We start from the raw sequence: 6,882 nt of genomic DNA on the forward strand, positions 1-6,882 counted from the left end.
TTCATGACACCAAAGTGTTATAAATGTAAACACCAAAGTATAGATCCTATGTATGAAAACACAAAGAAATTGTGGGGTGTATGTAAATTTCCCAAAAGAAAATACAAAGATATACAGAAAGCCTTCACAATATTTCATCATTTTGGTTGAGCACAACAGAGTCAAGCATATGAATTAGCAGGACAATAAGGTGGGGTACCAGGTGGAATACAGGCGGCACCATTTTCTCCTGCACAGACGTACAAGGCCTCAGCATCACGGATTATTGAATCGAGATCGATCTGATTACTGAGTCCACCGATAAATTTTAATAAGGGTATGAAAGTCCATCTGATTCATTATCTTCTTCTTGTAGCTCTTAAGAATGGCGACACATAAGCAAAGATGGAGGCACTCTGAAGGATAATGTGTCCATAACACCTCCCATAACTGCATTACCTTTTCGTACTCAAATTCTCATTTGAACTTTATGAGAATCAACCAGAAACAAAAGAAATACTATATATATCTATATATATATATATTATATATATGTATGTGTGTATGTATGAATGTATGTATACGTAAATATGTTCAAAGTTCATGCATGCTGAAATTAGTGGATCAGTGATGAGAACGGAACTAAAGTTCTTGTTAGGCTTTAAGGAAGTCGACATTCATGCTGACCAATTTGAAAGACTATGCTATATGATAATTACATCTATTTAGAGTAGAAAAATATGAAAGTGGAGCTCTCTTATATCCAACATAAGGCCTTCGAGGGATTGCTATGGCTGTTGGGTCATGGACTCCACAATTCTATACATGACTAAGGAACTATGACATGGTTCTTAAGGCCTTGATTGGCTTGAAGGGAGCTCCACATTCATGCGTAGCTAATACTTAACAAACTTGCATTGGTAAGATTTTTTTGTTTCTATTTTATTTTATCTTTTTTTATTTTAAGAAATTGTTAGTTAATTTTTATGTTCGTAGAATTATTACAGTTGAACAACTATTCGAAGGGAAATTTGGATTAAGATGGTCCAAGAATATCTATTCGTTCAGAATAATACTATTTATTCGTTAGTGTTTGATCCAAATTTGTCATGTTTATCATGCACAAGGTGCAGAGCATGGAACCGAAGAAGAGAAAAAAAATGAAAGAGAGAGAGGAGTGACATAGAAATTACCCCCATCAAGGCAATGTGGCACTGTTCCTCTGGCTCTTGGTAGTGTAAGATGTTACAAAAGAAAGGGAAATAAATGGCTAAAGAGCCCCTAAATGGTTGCTTCCCTCCACATGAACAAGTTCCTCCTATTTATAGATCATGTGAGGTTCTAGAAAATTACGACATCGCCTTTAAGGGTTAAAAGTCATTACGCTCTTGGGCGTCACAAGTCATTATGCTCTTGGGAGTTACAAGTAATTATGCTCTTGGGAGTTACAAGGCGCTATGCTTCGCAGAAGTTATAGGTTTTCATTGGCACCTTTTCATTGCTGGATCCATCCAACGATGTAGCCAATTGGTTAGCTAAAGTGGCCAGACGAACAAAAAGACTGACTGATCTCTGCTATCGACATTACGCTATTGGGAGTCACAAGTCATTACGCTCCCGTGAGTTACAAGTCATTAGGCTCTTGGGAGTTACAAGGCACTATGCTTCACAGAGGTTATAGGTTTTCATTGGCACCTTTTCATTGCTAGATCCATCCAACGATGTAGCCAGTTGGTCAGCTAAAGTTGCCAAAAAAAAATAAGACCGATCTCTGCTATCGTCAAAATTTTTTTCGGATATACAAAAAGCCCCCCCCAAAGACTCTTACTTCTTGAATGAGAAACTACAATAAGAATGAGAAAATTTAATAGTCAAAAAATGAAAATATAATATTTATACTCTCTTTATTTCAGTGTCTTTCAGCGTCTTGTTTTCTCCTACCCCAAAGTGTTCTCTTAATGTTTTTTTATGTCAATTTTTTATTTGTGTTGTCCGTCTGCTATTTGACCTTTGTCTAGTCGAGGTGACCTTTGGTCAATCTTATTGGCTTCACTTGCCACTTAGTTATTTTGTTCCTTTTTTTTTTTTGGAAAAACACATAAAAATGTTTTGAAATGTTTTGTAAAGTGCTCACATATGAAAGTAGAGAGAGTTTTCTTCATTTTAACATTTTACCTCTATTGGGCCGATAATTACTGAGGGATGAATGTTAGTGTCGGTTGTTTTGCTCACCTCAGTGGGGAGTCCTTCTAGTCCTTACCCAAGATAGGGGCTGTTGATTTTCTTGCTAAGAAAAGAAATTGTTGAATTGCTAGCCCCGGAAAAGAGCCTATGATTAACTCGCCGCATTTTGGAGGCTTTCATTTTATCATCTTAGAGAAGAGTCTTTCATTTGCTCGTCATGGAGGGAAGTTGTTAATTTGTTCACCCTAGAGGGGAGCCTTTGATTTGCTCGACTCAAATAGAAGTCCTTCATTTGCTTGCCTTGGAAGGGAGTCTTTCATTCGCTTGCTCTTGAGGATAGTCTTTTCATTGCTTGCCATGGAGAAGACTCTTTGATTTGCTCACTCCGAAAGGAAGTCTTTGATTTACTCATCTCGGAGAGGAGTCTTTTTTTTACTCGATCAGTTTGGATTTCCTGAATCTCGACTTTGATGTAGATACTTTTGAATTTATAAGTTTCTTGAAACTTCGTTAGACCTAGGAAAACATAATCAGAAGAACTTAAAGAAGTTTTAGGAAAAAAAAGATAACATATCCTTTCAAGCTAATTGGATTGTATGGGTATATTGTGATGACTAGCTGCAAGCATTCAACTAGTCAGAGGTAGGTGGTGGGCCGAAAGCAAACGATCAACAGGAGGTAGTCAAGGCATTGTTCAGACGGAAACACAAATGATTTGAGTGGTATTTATGCCAATACATAACATAAGAATATAATGGTATACATGTAAATCTTCTTTGATTTTAAGATGGTTGATCGGGGACATAGAGTCGGTTGGAGGCACATGCTCGATGAGAAACAAGTGGTTAGCTATTGAGGCTAGCAGTTGGACGTTCATTATTATCGGTCAGATGCCTATCAAGTTGGTAGGTGTATTGAGACTTGAATAGTTCGGTTCAAACGTGCCCTGCTAATTTTCGTCAACCCATTTGGGTTCCCTTTAAATACCACCATATCAAGATTGTAACATAGATTTTTTTGGTTAGCCAGAATTTTTTGATGTGCCAGAAATTTTTTCCTGGTTAGCATTTGGACGGCTAGAATTTGGGTTTAGCCAAGAGGATTTACTTTTCGGTCAAAGAGATGTGACAGGTCAATACATGTCCAAATATCCTTGCATGCGCCTCCGTAACACCCTGCAAAACTGCTAAATGGAGAAGGCTCTTCAGGCTCATCATTGTTCCAGCTCTACTATCACATCTGTCTCCTTTGATTCCTTCTCTTTTGGCGGGTGACTTGTAGGTCAGCAATCCAGCACACATTGGTCGATGAGATGAGCTGTTTCGTCGATGACCAATGAGATTTAGCCAGTGCGATCGGCGAAAGAGGCAGCCGGCACAGTGATTTGCATGAGATATGGCCTTTCAGCTGGCAGGATTTGACTGATTGAAATACTTCTTCACTGGAATTTGTCTAGTAGTTTTTGCATGCCGACGACAACTTTCACCCGGTCTTTTCCTAGCCCCTGTAGTCTGTAACCTGTCGTTTGAGCTTCAATTGACAAGACTAACAATGATATGTCCTAATTCTTTTTTTTTACATATTCATAAGAAAAATAATGTCAATTTTTTTTAAAGAGAAAAATTTTACATTATTAATTTTATTTCTTAAAAGAACTTATTATGTTACATGCAATACCTATTACTGCTTCAAATAAATCGTTAAATCAACATCAAATATTCTAGCTTTTGCCGGTCATTATCCAGTGCTCATTACTCGAGGAAACTAAATTCGAATCTCATAAAATTAGTGGGTAAGTGCGAGAGATCGAGTCGGCCTCAACTACGCTAATGTTAAGAATTAATGGCAGGAATTATGAAATTCATTAAGGTTTTTCCTGGAAAATGTATTCTTTTGTGATAAGTATGTTATATTTTATTTATGGCTCAAATATATTTTAATAATTTTTTAGATTTATTTTGATAATTTAATTTATTTTTTTTCTTAACTCATAACTTATGTCATAAATTATGACAACTTATGATATTTATTTTGATAACTTAAGTTATTAATTTTCTTAACTTATAACTTATGTCATAACTTATGATAACTTATAATATTAATTTTATAACTCATGTACCCTAAAATAAATAAGGGTTACTAACTTATGTCATTGATTTTAGTAATAAAAAATCAATTAACTTATTAAATTATCATAAATCCTATTGATTTGCAACACACTTGATGGATGGTGGTTAAATAGAGCATGATTTAGAGAATAAGTCCTCTCTCTTCCTAACACACTCTGTACATTCCCTTCCACCATAAATGGATTAGAGAGAGAAACTCCATCTCTTCAAGATCAAATTTCTTCATCATGAATATAGGTATGCGTTATTTTATTATAGATATGTAAAAACCATGAATTTAAAAGATATTGGCTATGATGTATTTTTGAAATTTGTGTCATAAAGTTCAAACATGAATTTCTAACATGTGGTATCAGAGCCTGATTATTAAATTTATGATTTTCATATAATTTTATTTATGTTAATTGTAATAAATTTTCGCTATGAATTAGATATTGAATTAGATCAATAAAACAAAAGTAAATTGATGTGATTGAAATTATTATTTATTTAATGTCTATGGTATGTTTAATTTGTTAGTCACCAAAGTGACCAAATTAATAATTTTAATAGACATTAAATTAAATAAATTCAATTACTCACGAGTATGTGATGTTTGTTATGAAATGATTTAACATTTCATTATGAAAATATTAAAATTCATTGATTATAAAATATTTTTACATCGTCCAAAGCTTGATCATTTGTTTTATAATCTTTGAATATAATTGTAATCTATTTATATACTTAGTTAAGATATATTTGTACATCCAAAGATAATAGACATGTCTAACTTGAGTATAAACAATTACCAATTATATTAAATTTAAGTCAAACATCAATTATGTTTATTAACGTGTATTGTTATATCACCTAAAGGAGATTTCAATACACTATTAGTATTATGATTATTATTTTAATCTAATTTTATATGAATATCTATGTAAGTTTAATTTTCAAAGAATTAATGTACGAGCTCGTTTTATTTATTTGCTGTAACTACTCATGTTTCTCTTCATTCGCAAGCTACATCTGTTCAAACTCTTAATGAGCTTAAAATCTCTGAATGACGTGAGCAAGTTCAGTTTCACCTTGGACTTCTGGATCTTAATTTGGCACTCATGATTTAGAAACCCCCTGCTCTTACTTATTCTAATAGTGCTGAGCAAATATCTTTCTATAAACCTTGGAAAAAATCGAACAGATTAAGCTTAATGTTTATGCAAATGACTGTAGCAAACAACATAAAGTGTGCATTTTCTAACACTGAAAGGCATTTTATAAAGTGTGCATTTTCTAACACTGAAAGTGCTAAGGAATTTATGAAATTTTCTGAGAGTTGTTCTCAGTCTAAATCTGATGATAAGTCTCTTCCTGGGACACTATTGAGTACATTAACCAACATGAAATTTGATGGTTCTCGTACTATGCATGGGCATAACGTTCAAACGATGAACATAGCAACAAGACTTAAGACCCTAGGAATGGAAGTGAATGAAAATTTTCTTGTGCAATTTATTATTAACTCCTTACCTCCTGAGTATGGTCCATTTCATATGAACTACAACACTATGAAAGATAAGTGGAATGTGAATGAACTACAATGTATGCTCATTCAAGAGGAAGTAAGGCTTAAGAAAGGAACAAATCACTCCATTAATCTCATGGGTAATCAAAGAAGAGCTGTAAAGAAACCTGGAAAGAAGAATGGAAAGGGCAAGCAAGGACCACTAAAGATTAATGTGTCATCTGCCCCAATTCAAACGGTTATAGACCTAGATATTGATCCCACAGGGAGTAATATTAGAGGCTACGAGCTAAGATTTAAAAAATCAATATTTAATCATAACAATATAGTTCAAATTGCATATTTGTCACTAATAGGCAATTGAAATAAAAATATAATTTTAATAAACTTTTAATTAACTAATTCTACTAATAAAGTTTTTAATGTGAAGTTCAATATATAAGAAAGCATCATTCTCCTTGTCAAGAAGTTTAAGTGAATAGAAAAATTGAATTAGTTCAAATTGTATTGTGTCAAGTAGGAGCATACCTATTCTTTACCTTTTGAACCAAGCATAAATAACATTGACTAATCTTATGCTTGGTTACTGAATCTGCGGCTAGGCTAGGAGGATACCAGCTCTCACTTCGGAGCACCCATGTTCCCCTCGCCTGAGGGCTAACATCTACACTTCAGCACCCAAACGATAGAACCGAATTGAGGATTTTAGTCTGTCACTCTAAAATCTCCAATTCTACGCCCGATAATTTTTCTTTCTCTATTTATTTGCACCCAACTTTTAAGGACTTTGACCTCCCTAAATCTTGGATGTAATCTTCACTTTAGTTGTAAAACTCAACATATTTTAACAAATTAATTGGCCAGATTGAAAGTAAATTAAGATTGAAGTGAAAAGATCATCACAACTTTTTTAACATTTTCATGGCACAACCAATTCAAATCACCATTTCACAAACTCTCAAGACAAGGAGAAAGACAGAAAACTACTCAGAACTCATGGAGACGATACGATAAAACTTGGAATTTATATATAAAAGCAAAGTCATACAAACTTCAATAAGTAAATACAACTTATCTCTAATT

The sequence above is a fragment of the Phalaenopsis equestris genome, unplaced genomic scaffold, assembly GCF_001263595.1.
Source record: "Phalaenopsis equestris unplaced genomic scaffold, ASM126359v1 Scaffold224749, whole genome shotgun sequence".
NCBI lineage: Eukaryota > Viridiplantae > Streptophyta > Magnoliopsida > Asparagales > Orchidaceae > Phalaenopsis > Phalaenopsis equestris.